General features: G+C 38.6%; 1 long non-coding RNA gene across 7 annotated transcripts in view; it reads right to left on the reverse strand.

Moving 5' to 3' along the window:
• The window catches only part of LOC129785618 (uncharacterized), a 786,935-nt gene that overhangs the window by 257,216 nt on the left and 512,829 nt on the right, over nucleotides 1-16,890 (reverse strand). For all 7 annotated transcript variants that reach the window (XR_008749761.1, XR_008749763.1, XR_008749764.1 and 4 more), the window contains exon 6: nucleotides 12,740-12,806. This is a non-coding gene — a long non-coding RNA (uncharacterized LOC129785618). The remainder of the gene's footprint in view (nucleotides 1-12,739; nucleotides 12,807-16,890) is intronic.

Below are 16,890 nucleotides of genomic sequence, written 5' to 3' on the forward strand. Positions count from 1 at the left end.
CAGTGGCTCTCCACTTTGAGACATTTACACTAAAATCCTGACTGCACAGAAGTCAATGGCAAGAGTCCAAGTGACACTCGGGTATGAAATTCACCATTCATACCATAGCCAAGCTGCCATGCACTTAGGTAGCAAAGAGCTATTAAGAATCTCAGGTTTCTGTCCTGCTGTATTTAGTTTAACAGTATGTATGAAATATATAAAGATTGACTCGCTCCAGAAATTTTACAAGAGGAAGTTTTCCTTTTCTTTCATTCATTTTCACAGAAAAGATCACAGAGAACAGACGTGGTGGGAAGGGACCTCTGGAGATCATCCAAGTCCAACCCCCACCCTCATTCAAGCAGGGTTAGCTGGAGCAGGGTGCCCATGACCAGCTCCAGTTCAGCTTTCAATACCTCCAGGTATGGAGACCCCACAAACCTCTCTAGGCAACCTGTTCCAATGTTCAACCAGCCTTAAGGTGGAAAAAGTTTGGTGTTTTTTCTTTTGTTTAAATAGAATTTCTATTTGAATTTGTGCCCATTGCCTCTTGTCCTGTCATTGGGCAGCACTGAGAAGAGCCTGCTTCCACCTTCTTAACTACCTCATTAGATATTTGTACACATTAATAAGGTCCCCCTAAGCCCTCTCTTCTCCAGGCTGAACAGCTTCAGCCACCCTTCCCAAGACAGACACTCCTTAATCATCCCTGTGGCCCCTTGCTGAACTCACCCCAGCATGCCCATCACTCTTATACTGGGAAGCCCAGAACAAGCTCTGAATAATTTTACACTCTATACTGTAAAAACTGGGAAATGCAGATATGCATGTATCTGTAAGTGAACTATCCAAACATTTAATTATTATTGCATGCTTTACGTAGGCTTTTTGATGGAAATGATACCATGTAACAGAGAAATCGTGTGAATGCAAAGAGATTCCTTGCCTATGATAAAGTATTTACTTGCCTCTGCCAACACAGCCATTACTATATTTATCCTTCCAGCATCCCTTTGAGGTAAGGAATACTAATACACACATTGTACACATGGAAAACAGAAGGACATAGTGACCTACCTAATATCACACAGGAAGTATGTGGAAGACAAGGAATGTCTGAGCATGAGGCTAAATCTTTTACAGCAGATGTGTGAGATATAAAGTAAAAGACTTAAATTATTAATGGAGAAAACTTACAACGCTGCAGCATTCATAGGAAAGGAATTCCTAGGGTGCATGTTCTGGTTTCCCAACATTTCACATAGCTTCCATGAAAGGATACAGAACTCTTCTCCCCCTATATTTTCATTAAGGTCCTGGCTGGCCTCAGAGTGAAAAAAAAACACTTTAAATCTATTAATGAACTATTGTTTTCTTCTATTATCTGTTAGTTTGGGTACTTTCCTATGTCCCTCCAACCGTTATATCCTAGACAGAAAACATAAGCCCTCAGCTTTTATTTTGCCGTGCTAGAACATTTTAAATCCTTTTGCTTCATCTCATAAAACAGGCTTTTCCATTGCCTTAATAATCCTTATGACCCTTCTCTACATCTGTTCCAGTTTTACTGAACATTCCTGTCCATGGGTGACCAACACTACACAATACTTCTGAGGTTGTACCACAGCCTCTGTAATAGCACTAGCATTTCCTCTCAAAATACCACTCCTAATGCATCTTAAGTTTGCATTGCCTTTTTTACTGCTGCATCATTTCTTAAAATAATTCTCTTTATAACCCACGATACAGAGAAATACAAGCATGGAATCGTTATAATTGAAATATGGTTGGTTTTTAAGGAATTTCTTTGAAGCAGAGAGTAGTGGACACATTTCATAGATTAACCGAGAAGCTTTTTTCAACTGAGAAGCATATGGAGATGTGAGAGAAAAGAAGAGATGGAAAGGGAGAATTGGTGGGTGTTACATACAAATGGAGCAGGAAGATGATAGCATAGGAGTAATGATTTCTTATGTGCAACAGCAGGAGGAGATACACTCCTTTCCCTGCTTGGAAGTTCTCTGAACAGCTTTACACAGATAGAGTCTTGCCTGGTTCTCCTAATTTCTCAACAAAAGGGGCCAGTTACGAGAGCACTTTTTTTAGACAGCTTTCTCTGAGAAAATGGTAGACACTGACAAAGCAAATACTTCAGGTCTACCTGTTTGAATAATCATTATGCAGGAAGAAGGGTCTGCTTCATCATCCTTTTGGCTCAGTATTCAGAAAGAACTGTACAGCCTGTAAGAGCAGACCTTCACGCTACCATCACAACGATGTTATTGTTGGGAAATAAATAGAAAAATTGCACCTTTTTTTACTTTAATATATCATAAAAATTAAGATAATACCCTCCAATGTATTTACTAAAAGGAAAAAGCAGCTTTTCATACAGATACCACAGTCACAGAGCTAATAAAAATCTATCATCTGAATTCTTTTGGGAAATTCAGGATTTTCTTTCCTATTTTTTGGTCTCTCTAAATAAACACAAAGAATTTCCTATGACAAAAACAAAACAAAACAAAAGACTTAATATCATTATAATACCATTATATACTTTCCTCAATGTGAAATCAATGTATTAATTTTCACAGTACTAAAATATAACATATACTTTATATCATATATGTATTACATAGACCAGGAAATATAAAATGATGCATTCAACATTCCTGAAGTGAAATTAGAAAGCTGACTATTCATTTTGAGTTTTTTATGTAAAGATTTCAGCAGCATCGGCATGATTCTATGACACATCTTTCAGCTTAACTTTTGGGCTTTCAAGTAAAAAAAGTTGTATTGAATTTTATTTTTTTTTAAGCTCTAATGAATGTCAACTGGCTTTTTCATAGGGCAAACCCAGAAATCCTTAGTCAGCCAAAATCCTCATCGATTGCATCCTCTGATGTTAAAAATTATTCATTGCTACTATATTCACAGAAAGGAAGATAATGCTGAAACATGAACAAATATGTATGATTAATCATGCATCTTTTTATACAGTATTTCTTTTTCTTACACACACTCTGGAAAGAGTCACCACTGGATGAAGGGAACAACACATCTTGCTACCCTAACCAAGAACTTTAATCATTTTGCTCTATATAAGAGCTTTCAGGTCAAGAAGAGACAAGGCCATGTAAATGTAAGTGATTCTTAATGAATTATTTACCCATAGCTTTATTAAAGCACAAATAACCATAAAATGACTGCATTGATTCTGAATCCAACATATGACTTATTTCCAAACCCTGAAGAACAATGGTGGGGTGATAGCACATATTTAGCCAGGGCAGTAATTATTACCAGAGTTAGTTATCTTCAAGAGCCACTGTCAATGAATCATCAAACATGTAGGAACAATTGCACGTGACCCAGGAATGCGCTTGCCGCGTCCGAACCACAGCAGGACGGAGGAACCCCACAGCAGCCTTCCTGCTGCCCATGAAACTCCTACTGTATTTCACTCGAACAATGGGAGTGCAATTCTCCTGGTGCCAGTAGATCATACTCAAATAAATCTGAAGTCAGTAGATTAGAAATTGTTCCTGTGGGTCAGGTGAGTGGTTGTCTGTCTAGCCTCTAAGTGGTGTTACTGCTGGCTGTTTCAGAGGTGAAAAAACTCCATGTGTTATGCAGATAGGAAAAAAACTTGCATACAAGGAAAACCCTTTTACACACCTCACTAGTCAAAAACTGCCTTTGCTAGACAGATAGGACCTTACATGACTTCCAAAACTCTAGGTATTATTTTATATCTTCCTCTATATGTACTTATTTCTCTGAGTGTATAATCCATAATTTTCCATGACCTCTATCCTCCTTAAGAATCCCTAAACCAAAACCACTGATGAATAAAGAGATACCTTTTGCACCAAATAAAAACTCACAACTGTAATATATCATTGGTTGGTTTTTGACAAGAATGTACACACAATGTTATTTCCACAGAACCTCTGTAGGGTTAGTATTTCTTAGCTGTCTTTGCTAACTTAAAGTCCAATTCTGTTTCTCTTCTAAGTCTCTTCCTTTCTGCAAAATCTTGTGAAAATGAGTTTTATAGGCTAGGTGATTTCTGAACAATTCCTAAAAACATGAATTAATTCACTTTTCCTTCACTTCTGAATTCACATTGCATTACCTGAACTTTCTAATGTTGTTTTGCCCTTTGATTCTTTCTCCATTTCAAAATTCTTATAGTGCAATTAAAGAACTTTACAAAATAATGCAAATAATCTATATTGCTAATGGGTCTATTTACATCTGTGATTTCTTCTTGCAATACATGCATAATATATGTGATGATACCAAACCTTGCTATGCATGCTGCTGCTTTTTTTTCCCCCTCAAAATGCATACTAATTACTACAGCAAAATTGAATTTGCCTGTGCATACATTAAGCTTAACCATGCAGTTAGTAAGGAATGAAGCACTGAGAATCAGTTGTGCAACCAAGAAGGAAATATATATTTAAAATCATGGGCAGGATTTTAATTACTTTGTCTGAGAAATAAATTAGTTGATTTCTGCTCAAAGATTAAATAATTCTGAAAGATACTAAGTTGCTTTCCATGCTTAATTAGGGGCCTGACTTCACTGAAAACCTCCTGAAACACCATAATCATTGGCAGTAAAGTATCTACTTAAACTGTTTTCTAGAATGTCACAGCATCTTTGACAGAGAAGTATTATTACTTGAAAAATTTAAGGCATGCAGCAGAAAATGATTGTATTCTTGTATTACAATTTTGTTAATAGATAAATTGTCTAAATCACCACAAAAGACTTGGGAACAATTTACAGTGCACCATAAAAATTGATGAATGTGGCAGAAAAACCATTTAGATGAGAAAAGGTATTAAATGTGAAAGAAGAAATTTTAAATTAAGAAAGTCCTGAAATTGGAAAGTAACTGTATCAATTTTGATGAAACGATTCAAATATTCCCTCATCAACATAACTAGTTTGGGGTTTAATACTCATGAAAACCTGCTGTTAAGAGGAAACAGCAGAGAATTTTCTTGTCAATGCATGAACACTCAATGGCAAAAAGAGTAACCATCAAAAAAAAAAAAAAGCCAGTTGCAGCTGGGGAAAAAGTAAAAACTGAAAAGTCAGCGTAAATGCATGGGAGGGTCCGTTTTTGAAATTGCTATGCGTGTAGCTAAGATGGTATCAGTATTTCCCTTATAAAACTCCATTTTTAAAGAATTTATATTACTTGACTGTTAAAGTATGTTTTTAGGCAGAAACAAGGACACACTGTGCATGGGAAAATTTGTAAATTAGTAATGGCCTCCAAAATTGCTGCAGCAATTTTCTGCACACAATTGTTTCCATGTGAAAAGATCCTCATTTAGTCATGAAAACAGCAAACTTTAAAAAAAATATAAATTTACCAACTCAGCATTCAATCATAAGTTGTACCATGAGCTTCAGTTATTACTGCTGCTGATATACACACTAATACACCAAAATCCGAAATCTACCAATGCCAGAAAGTAAGCATTGGTAGATTTGTCACAGTTTTTCAACATAAATACATGGCAAATTTGAAAGTGTAGGTTTGGGAGTAAACTTTAAATCAACCTAGGGATTTTTTAGTAGAATCTCAAACCAGAAACAATTTTCTTTCTGAACACACAGTTGTGTCCCTTGGCAAATACGCCAAAAGCAGCAGCAAAATGAGGCAGCTTTAGGTTTTTAATATATTTTTCAAATATTAATTTTTATTCCCTAAGTGAATAATGTGAACAAAGTCATATCAGCTGACTCTCTATCCCCAAACTCATTGTTTTGGCCTTACACTCCCAGCTATTCTACTTTTTTAACCAGCTAGGTTTTTTGGAAGATAGAATCAATTTTACAAACCATCGTGTGTGTATTAATAAAGACAATACAATTACAAAAAACATCATCACTTTTAAGAAAGATAAACAGCTCTCTTAATCCAAAATGTCAAAGCAATTATCTACATTTTGTTACATGAAAAAGTCCTTTTTTTTGTAAAAAAACAGCATGATGTTAGGAATCCATGCCAATAAATTACATAGCCAAGCAGAGCAAAGGTGCTAAACTGTTTCTAGTTTCAATGGAGAACACACATGCACTGAGCAGCAAGTATTTTTCATTCCCCTAAATCCTCTGTTCCTGTGCAACGCAGGTAAATAGATGAATGGGACGTGCCAGATCAGTTACTGATCTTGCTCAGCAATATGTCTTTAACAGTGACAGAACAAGAGTCTCTGGAATAAAGCACAAGAAATCTTAATATCGGAAATCATATCTTCCTCCAGAAAGAGTTCCCTACAACCATTTCAACGTTATTTTGTTGCGTGTATGCATGCACATGTATACACACACACCTAAGTTTCAAAATTATTCCTCTATTAGCTGTTTGTTCTAGCACATGCATTCTCCTGAAATACTCCTGTGAAGGCAGTTTCTGCAGCATCTCCCCACAGACTTCGGAAGAAAGAACACTGTTTTTCGTTTTTTGGAGCTTGGACACCAGTTAAGCTATTCTGCGTGCACATGGCCCGAGTGCAATCTACAAATGCAGAACCCTTGCGCTCTTAATAAAGAATCCGTTTTAGCTTAGAGAGGTGGAGGCCTCCTGTATTATTACCCACCATGTGGTACATGAAACAACTCTCTGTCAGGCCTGAAGGCTCACAGCACCGAGGGCTGGAGGCACACAGATGAAAAGACAACGCCGGCCAAAGACTGATTATGATGCAAAGCTATTTGCTATTTGGAACTGAAGCCGGGCTCATCATGACAAGCCTGGAAGCAATACTAATCCACTGATGCCTGAGCCATTTATAAAGTTTGAAATTCACATTTTTGGAGGTATTTTCTCCCGCTGCTTTAGACTGTGTGCAACTAGTCCTAACCTCTCACAACAACTGAGCTGCCTATGCCACTGCAGCCACCAACCCTTTCTATATGCACATATTTTCTAATATGACCATTATATTACTATACACCACTATTCAAAATTTAGAGAATAAGAGGCATATTTAAATGGAAAAAAAAAAAAAAAAAAAAGCCTTTTTCCCCCTAAACAGTTTAGGAAGACAACCTAGTATTCCAGATTTGAAATCAAAACCCTTAGCCACCACATGTTTTTCTCTCCCACTAATTGTTATTATGTGATCAGTTTTATTTTTCCCTGGTTTTGCCTCTTAACTGTAAATTCACAAACTTGAGAACAAGGCTGCTTCCCAAGGGACTTCTCTCCAAGACCTTTTGGTTCTAGTACTAGATCTTTAAAACATAGGATGAAACACAATATATACATCAACATTACATTCTTTTGAACTGCATCAGCACAGTCTTAACAGCCTTTTTTTTTTTTTTTTAATACCTGCTGTTTCAGAACAAGGCAGGAACCAAAGTGGAAAGGAAAAATGCGGTGTCCTTGCCTTTCCAAAAGAATCCCCCCTCTTAATGGAAAATATTTAGTGAACTACTATACTAATACTGTGTAAAGAAACACAATAAAATTTGTGAAGAGCAAGCAATGCCTCTTCATCACTCACCAGTTCATTGATCACTCAATTTCAGTCCAGAAGGGTTCCTTCCGTACCTGGAGTCATGCAAACCACTCAAAAATGGGAAAGAAGCCTGAATTTGAATGCAACTGTTTACTTCTCCTAGGACAAGACCTTTTAGCTGGTTTAAAGGAGTCAAACCACTAATTGTGCCTTAAAACCGTTACAAGATTAGAAAGGGGCTGCAGCTGTGGAAAAAGAGATCACACCTGCCAGGCATAACCTGAAGCCATAAGCCTAACAGGTGTAGGAACTTTTTTGAAAATGAGCCTTAACAGCAAGCAAGGCATGCATACTAGCTCTGATGCCACTCCTGCGGGACTCTGCCTTCCACTCAGGTGATTTAACTATGTAGCTACAACACAATTTTAGTATTTGACTACCTACACACATGCAGATGAGCAGCAAAATTACAGAGTAGGTAAAGAGAGTCTAAGCACAAAGCTCATTCTGCATGCGAAGAACAGTGCCTCGTGTCTTCAGGTGTGCCCTTCTCTGCCTTGTGGCACAGTTAATGGAAATGCAAGGTGAGGCCACTTTGCGTGGCCTGCAAGATGGAAGTAGATGAAACTGGATGTAGCCAAAGGCAAGCACTGGTCAGTGGCAAAGTAGAGCTTGTTTCATTCCTTGGACCCAGGCTAGCTGGGCTTCACCACTGCTTCTGCAAGCTCTAGTGCTGTGGAGACTTCCACGGGGGAAGATCAGATGCTACAAACTAAATTTATGCCTCTGATGCTTCCAACTTTTTCTGGAGCTGAAGCCTGGCAATTCACAGAGCCCTAATCACTTCTCACACAACCTGTCCTTCACGGCCCCTGAGGGCCCCCAGTGCTTGTGGTTTCAGCCTGACTCAGACCTGGGGGGAAAATTAATTCCCCCAAATCTAAAACTCAAGGTGTGTGTCCCCATTTTCTGCAATATTTTAACTCAAGCAGTGTTTTCTCCTGAAAGGACTTCTCTTCAAACTCCCTGCTCCTAAGAAAAGCCAGTGCAAAGGACAGAATTCACAGAAGGAAAAACAAAGTCACCTGGAGGGGAACTAATACAAATACAAGTCACCTGCACCTCAAACCATATTGACTCTGCCCTCTCATCTCTCCCACAGACCTTACTATTAACATGGCTCATTGTACTGCCAGATTCTGGATTAACAGAGAACTCCTTATTAGATATAACACCCAGTTTCGAAGAACTCACATTGATTGTATACTTTAGCCCATCCTTAAACCAGCTCAAATACTTCAATCATTTGCTGAAAGGAGGCTGTAGGTGCTTATATAAAGTCAGTCAGTGATTACTCACCTAATTTTAGCACCCGCAATAATACCAATGTAGACAGAAGTCTTCTTCCCAAACAATATGCAGACAGAACAGCAAGAGTTAAACAGTTTTAAAAATATATTTTCCTACAGCTTCCCTGTGAAGAATGCTTAGCAAAGACTTCTTTCTAACCTAGCCATCTAGGGCTTAATGCAATTGTTGAAGAAACTGGGCTGCTTTCAGTTCTTTTCATATGACAAAATGTTTAAGCATTTGGAACCAAGGTTTCACAACTGTACTTTCTAAGCTGACAACAATGGACATATGTACAACTCATTTAAGACTAATACAAAGAACAATATAATTTTATAGCCGTAGATTAACTATCCACAGGAGGCAGGCTTGGCCAGCCTTGTAGCATGTTCCCTACTTTATGCATATTGATAGTTTTTCTCTTCCAGGAAATACTGTGGCTGGGAAGAGAATTTTGTTTCACTGTCTTAAAACTATTTTTCTTTCTTGACTTGGAGATGCCAGTAAGGTGGAAATATTTTTGAGAAGTCTCTTATTCAAAACACTAGTATAGTTTTATTTCTAGTGTACAAGTACTGGGTTTTTTTCATGCTGTATTATACTCAGTCCACACGATAATGAAGTAATTGTGCTTAGAAAGCCAAATATTAACACTGTGGCCCTACCAAGGTAATCTTTCTCAACACAGCGGCAATGCTGTGGTTCAGCAAGCCACTGAATTTGGCTCAGGAATGATAGGAACTACCTTCTGAGCCATGGTATATTTTCCTAAAACACAAGTGCTGAGGGCTCAGCTCGCAGAGTGAGCTGATAACAGACCTTGTCCCTCAAGGTACATAAATACTCTCTACTCTTCAGTGGGACTACTCCTGTGTACCCATGTATGGATGTTTGCAGAACAAACAGCACAATTTGTATTTAAAGTACCAGTTGGTAAGACTTAGCATATCCACATAAACACCTGAGCTCAACATACAAAAAAGACGTGCTAATCCATGCACCAACCCAGAAAAACACAAAGTGGGCAGTGTTTTTTGTAGATACAAGCAATGCAAGCCCTCTCCTCAAAATTCCAACTTTTAGACTGAAAGATGCAAACCCCACCAAATTCTGTTGCTTTCCATTAAAGCCACAGCTGCCTTAGTCCATCCATCCATCCCCCTGGATGGACTTTATCGATAAAGTTGAGTTCTTTTTCCCAACTCATCACTGTCCCATCTAGCCCTCACCTCAATGTTTTGACGTGCTGAAGTACTTAGGAGGTTCTTGGTGTTTTGTAAAATTTTGGGATGACACGCCTCTCCTTAAGATTCTCCCCTTCCTTAGTACAAATTCAGCCTGTAAGGCTACCACACCTTTAGTAGCTAAGTCTATAAGTATTTCTATTTGTTAATGAAGTATAATGGTTGGGCTGAATTTATCAAAATTTTACTGTTTTAATCGTACATGGATATTGCATTATCTAAGCCACTTCCACTACTAAAAAACAGTTCTGAAAAATTCCTACTACCTATAAATTTAAATCTGTCCATTAAATTACCATTAATATTTAGACTTACTTAGTAAGAAATACACATGGTACTCAGTGTTTTAAAGACAATTACTCAGCCTATAGGCCTCTTGCCCTAATTGCTGTTGGTATTTTTACAAACTTTCTTCAACTAGTTTTTCTTTGCAGTGATGTGTCACCAATTATTTCTGTTCAGCCTGGATGTTTCACATTACTTATCCAGTTAGATAGCTGTCTTAGATTTGAATTGTTTCGCCATTTTTGGAACTCAATCCCTTGTAAAATGTTGTTCCCTACTTTCAGGGTGGTTCCCAGCCAACCATCGTGGTATTGTTCTGAGGGTAGGTCGCAATCAGTTAGCATTTCTATATCCTAGCAACTTCACTATATTGTAACATCAGAACAATGGTTTCCCTGAGCACATTGGCTCACATCACCTTTCCCTTGGTAGGTCAGATAGCAATCACTATTTCAGCAGAGGCACTGTGATTGAAAACACTGGCATCATTCCTGCATTGGAGTGTCTCTGCTAAGAGTCATAGATTTATTCATTGATCAAAATGAGTCCCCTAACCAAAGCTCCAGGAAGCACTTTTACCTGTGCTTAATTTTCAGTCTGTGGGCAGTTTCATATGTTCTAAACGTCTGTGTTTTCCAGGAGTCCTTGGCAGACATCGTGAAGTTTGGAAGACTTGCTCTAAACTGCTAGTCCCAGAAAGCCTCCCCATTTTCCTACGCATTTCAAGGGACCAGTATCAGCATACCATGAAGTAATACAGGAATGAATACTCTGTCTTGCTATGTTCCTGCAGCATCTAGCAGATTCTTATCATCAATAATATTATTGCCAATAATATTTGGAAGAAGCCTCCTTTATTGCCTCTATTGTTTGCCAAAAATGCTCCCCCTCCCCTCTTTTTTTTTTTTTTTTTTTTTTTTAAGTCTGGACACACAGGACAGAACATGTTGGTAACATTGTAAAAACTCTTTTTTCATCTAAAGTGACAGAGCTTTCCCCCAGGGCACCAGCAGAAAACAGCAAAACTCTGGACCTAAGTTAATAAGTAAGAGCAAAACTAAAACCTTGGGATTTACCACTTCTTCCAATTGTGATTTTCCAGAATGCCTGTTCATGAGTATTTATTATTTACCTTTTAGCTTCACGGTGTTTCCTTTTCACTTGGGATACGAGTTATTGCTTTGCAAATTGTATATTAATATTGCTTACCGACAAATACTTTAGGTATTATCCCAGGGGCAGTGCTGTATGCATTTCAATGAACATTTGAACTTTTAAAATTCAGTAGCATTTATTTTAACCAGAACTAAAAGACAAAGTTGAATTGCAATTTTGTTGATCAGTCTACATCTACATATACTTAAGGAGGAGAGACTGAAGCAGGGCAAAATTCACTCCTATGCAGAAGACTTGCATTTAGCTTGTGTTCCATTTAAAACTTCCCAACAACAGACCTTATAGGCTTGAAAAAGCTAGTCCTGACACATGCCACGAAGGGAAAATATTAGCTTTAGCTAGGGAGGAGCAAACCAAAATGTATTTAAGATACAAATATCTGCTTAGAAAATTTGGGACTGTTAACAACTTTTGAAGAAACCTGGCAGACTAGTTTATAAAACAAGCAGTTGTTCCCTCTTTGGGTATTAGTAAGACATCATAAGAGAATTAGAAGAGCTAAAGTATTCTCAGATGTTTGCAGTGATCACTCCCCAGTTGAGTGTTTGGAAAATCCAACGTGTAAAATTTCCCATAAACAAAAGCTTTTTAAAAATGTCAATTCTGAGATGTTCTTGGCTGAGATTGCTGGAACAAATAGGAATAGGTCTATGAACATAAATAGCTGATGTGGACTGTCCTCAGGAATATTTGTGCTAATAAGCCAAAGATAAAGAAAAGTAAAAAAGTAAAATTACAATGCTAAAAGTGACAGGGCTGGGAAATCTGGAGGTGGGATTGCCTGTCCATTTTTGCTCATCCTGTTGCAACTCATTATGGTAGAACATGTAATATAAAACCTGACACCAGACACTAATCCCAGAATGAAACCACAGTTTGAATGCTCCCAACAAAGTTGTATAAAACCCGTGTGTGAACCTCCTATCTTCTTGCACAAATGGTCTTGCTGGCCTCACCCCAAGTCTTTCGTGCAGTAGTAACTGAATGTGCCTTTCACAGAGATCTTTCTCCAGTTTCTGCTAGTCACAAAAGCTGGTTGAACCTTTTTCCTTTCAGAAAAAAAATCATGGATCAAATTTAAATTCCAGGAAAGTCTGCCTATGAGATGACATGCAAAGTTTTGGAAATATAACTGTGAGCAGCAGGAGCAGAAGGGACAAAGCCCAAACTCTAGGAAAAAAGAAGAGACAGTTTCTTACCTTTCTGTCATGATTTGATTAGCAGCAACAGACTCCAAGTTTGATTTCTGGCTCTCCTCTCAGAAACCTAGGAAAATTAAACCAAATTTGTTGAGTGTTCAATGAGTGATACTTTCATCTTTGCCAGTGAATGAAAAAGCGTAACTTCACTGGAGGAACAGAGGAGAAAAGAATAAAAAAATACATTCACTGAACAACTGTCTTTCCCCCCAAAGTATGATAATAATTAGTCACATCAGTAGTCATTCGCAAGTACAATGACTTTTTGGTTATGAAATGGTCCTTCTTGACCAAAACCTCTATCCCTATCTCCTTTAATCTAGAAGGTTTCACATCCCCAAGCTTCAAGCTTTAGATTTTTTACTAGATTAGTTGAATTACATCACAGTGACCACAGTTAGGTACTGGATTACCAAGACTTTCCTGTTTCATTACAAGCATAAAACAGGCAAAAGAAAATACAAAGCGAAGGTGTTTTAGACTTCTCTTTCTACCACTGCCAAGAACATTCCTTTCCTTCTGACCATCTGCTCTCCGGAAAGGGCTCCTTGCATCTTTTGGGCCTTAGCTGTTGGGGTTTTCTGCATTTGAGAAAGGGTACGTGGCTGTGCCTGCACATGAGGCCTTTTAGTTGGAAACTATTACAAAAATTCTGTTTTATAGAAAGGCTTTTTTCTAAAGCTGCAAAGATAAAACATTTCAAACCAGTTGCAATCACAGCTAAGGCTACAGAAGGTCAGTGCATGGCAGCATAGAAAACTCTTCAGCAAGGATTAATTACTGACCATCAGCCTGCTTTAAACCATAATCTTTCTACCTCTGTCTTGGGGGTTCTCCTTTACACAGAAATTTAATCTCCGGCTTCAGACATCAGAGCACCGATGAGTGCTATACAGCTGTCTCTAAATCACTCTTTCACTCTGCTCAGCATGTGAACAGCTATATACAAAACACACTAACATGGGTCCTGTCTGTAGCCCAGCTTATTCTCTCAGTTCTCTCTGGATGACCCAATGCTCAGAATCACTCCTGCCAGGAATGGCCTGAGCTCACAAACAAGCATGCCACAAGGCAGTGTAGCAAGACCTACATTATTATTATGCCTGCCTAACACGCCAGCACACGCAGCAAGCTTCTTCAAAGCATCTAGTCATCTGTTTTACTGAGCCAACTACTCAACCACAGAAGCAATGAGTACCTACCCAGAAAAGTAATCCTCTGCATCATGGCAGAACCCCATACCAGACCCAGAAACAGCTATAAAAGCAAGCAAAACGGGAACCAGAGGTTGGGCTCCTCTTGCCAAGAAGAAACTTGGGTGGATCAACGTACCCTAAGGCCATTGCATTTTTATGGACAAAACCAGCCTGCCTGTATGAGATCTTGTTAGCTGAATACTGTACACACGGAAACCAAACACAGAATCACAGAATCTTAAAATAACAGGCCAAAAGAAACCTCCGGGGTCATCCACGCTCAAAATTGGGCTGACTCAGATCAGGTTAGGGCCACCTAGTAATCAGTTGTGTTAGAGACTTGGACACCAGGCACCACATGCATACATATCCCTAATGATATTTTGGATCACATCAACTGCAACACCTATAACAAGCTGATAAATTGAGGTGAAAAAAGAAGAAACTACAAGGAGGACTATTGGGTTCACAGTCAAATTGAGACCCATGTTTCCTTCTAATCACAGCAGAAATCTAAGCAGAAATACATAACGTGGGTTCAATGCATCCAATGCTATTAAAAAACAAACACACCTATGGAAGTCAGTGAGATCTGTTTGCGTTATATACTTTGGCATTGCTGGCATGTGTTTAGTCCACCAGAGTTTAGCAGATATGAAAGTAAAAAAAGGCAGCATCTGTGAATGCCACACATTTAAAAACAGCCAGCTGGAGTCTATTAACAGTGCTCAAAAACAGCGGAGTATTTTCTATGTCACACTCTAGGATGGGACCAAAGCACCATATTTGGCAGAGTTTGGGTTTACAATTAGTATTTTAATTTACTTGGCTGTAGCTGAGACTTAGGAAACATCACTTCAAATGGGGGATCTCCTTTCATGAACTTTGTACATTGGTTGGAAAGGTAAGACAACAAAGAAATAACTTCTTCAACCTCAGCTGGAAGCTGGAAAAAGCAGTTATGAAGGAAGAGAGAAGCAGAATTTCTTACTTGTTTCCATAACCATAGCAAAACAAGCATTCTGCTCAGTGTAATGATTCAATAAGGCAATTTTCAAATAGGTTACTCAAAAAGTTTTATCTGAAAGTTTTTGTCTCTTCTTCTCCCTTAAAAGCAATGCCACAACTTTACCAGAGATAGAACAAGGCAAAGATGCTGAACATATGGATACTAAAGGAAATGATTTCTCTAGCAATGACCACATGAGAACTCTTAGAACTTCCTTCTGCAGTTCACGACTTTTTAGTGGTTTGGATGACCTTGATAGGAAAAACAAGTATGGAGCTGATCTGAATTTTCTATAACATACACAGTAAATGCCAGACAATCCCTTCCATTTACCATAGTGTCAATACTACACCTCAGCAAGTATGCATTTATTCAGGCTACCTAGTGGCTGCATATAGAAGTACCTAGAGATGATGTAAGAATTTCTCAGACAAACACTTTTCTTCAATGTCCAAAAACCACTGTCATCATCACAGTGGGTCCTTAGATGATTCCTTTGTCAAAATTCAATAAGACTTAATAGTTTTGAAAGTATTTTTGCCCTGTGAGGTGAATATATAATGCAGAGGTGGTGAGGGTTGGATCCAAACACTTTTGTGATGTCTACTGTTAATAAGCCTGCACAGCAGTAGCTAGTTCTGTGCTTTTTGCCAGGGCAAAGCAACGGCAAAGCTCTGACAGCATAGACACAGCTTGTGCTAAGGGCCTCTGAAGCCCAAAAGAAGGCAAAGTAGTAAAAACTATATAGAAATATATTCTTCAGTTGGAAACAGAGACCTGTAAATATTCTCAAGTGACATCCCATTTCAGGGGGCTCACAGGCCTGAGATGATAACAAATTAGATATATTTCTACCAGATTTGTATAACTCACCAAATCTTGCATCAGCCTCAAACCGCAGGCCATCACTTCCTGCATACGCTGTATGAATAAGCAAATCCATAGAAAAAGAAATCTTTAGGCTGTTTCAGCTGAGAATGTTTTCAGCAAGTCCACACCTCTGGCTGGACCACTCCAACAACTCCAGCAACTGAGGCAGCTCCTCTCTAATCTGCGTATGCCACCTTCCTGTTTCTCACCTCGGGTCCTCTCTGTGTTTCAAGTGCAGCAGATTACAAAGGGTGCCCCTATACTAATATTTGTTCCCACCTAAGTAAACTCAAAAGACAGTGAGTATTTGGTATCTCACCCCTTCATGCTCTTCCATAAAACCCACCCGGCCCAGTTACCACCACAGCCCCAACCCTTCCCAAACACAGCATGGCAGAGATACAGGTAAAAGCACCAATATCCAAAATATACTCATCTCACGCAGGGTACTTCAAACTACCAACGGTTTCACACACACACAAAATTTCTTTCTGTCCATAAAAATACAGAAACTTTTATTTAGCTAAACTAACACACAGCTTCCACTTCTTTCTTTCTCTGTGTTTGCTTTTTTACAAAAACACCCAGCATTTTGTGCTCCAAGGAAACATGATTACAGGAAATTGCGCAGCTCTGATGCCTTGTTACCTCTTAATGTTGGTTCCCTGACCTTTTTCCTTACGTAAGTGAACTAAATGCTTTTAATAACAATGACAATTTGGTCACAGGTAAGAACAGGAGATTCCCCCTCCTTGGATCTGTATTTACTGTGCATTGTGTGAACATTTTCTCCCTATGTAATAGAGAGGCAGAAAATCATCTGTCAGGGGATGATGGATGATGAAGTCTGCTACTTAGGCCTCAGGGCCTGGCCCTGCTGCTATACTTGACTTAGCCTTCAGTAGGCACTAAGTGCTCTGTCAGATTCATGCCAAGGGAAAAGCATATGCCTGTAACTCCCGAAAGTGTGGGAACCAGAATAAACAGAGACATTTTTAACGTTACCACACGTTTTAAATCTGCTGTGTCACTTTCCTGTAAGCACTGTCCGTATTTTTGTAATATATACAGTCATT

This window comes from Falco peregrinus, chromosome 14, assembly GCF_023634155.1.
Source record: "Falco peregrinus isolate bFalPer1 chromosome 14, bFalPer1.pri, whole genome shotgun sequence".
In the NCBI taxonomy this organism is placed as follows: domain Eukaryota; kingdom Metazoa; phylum Chordata; class Aves; order Falconiformes; family Falconidae; genus Falco; species Falco peregrinus.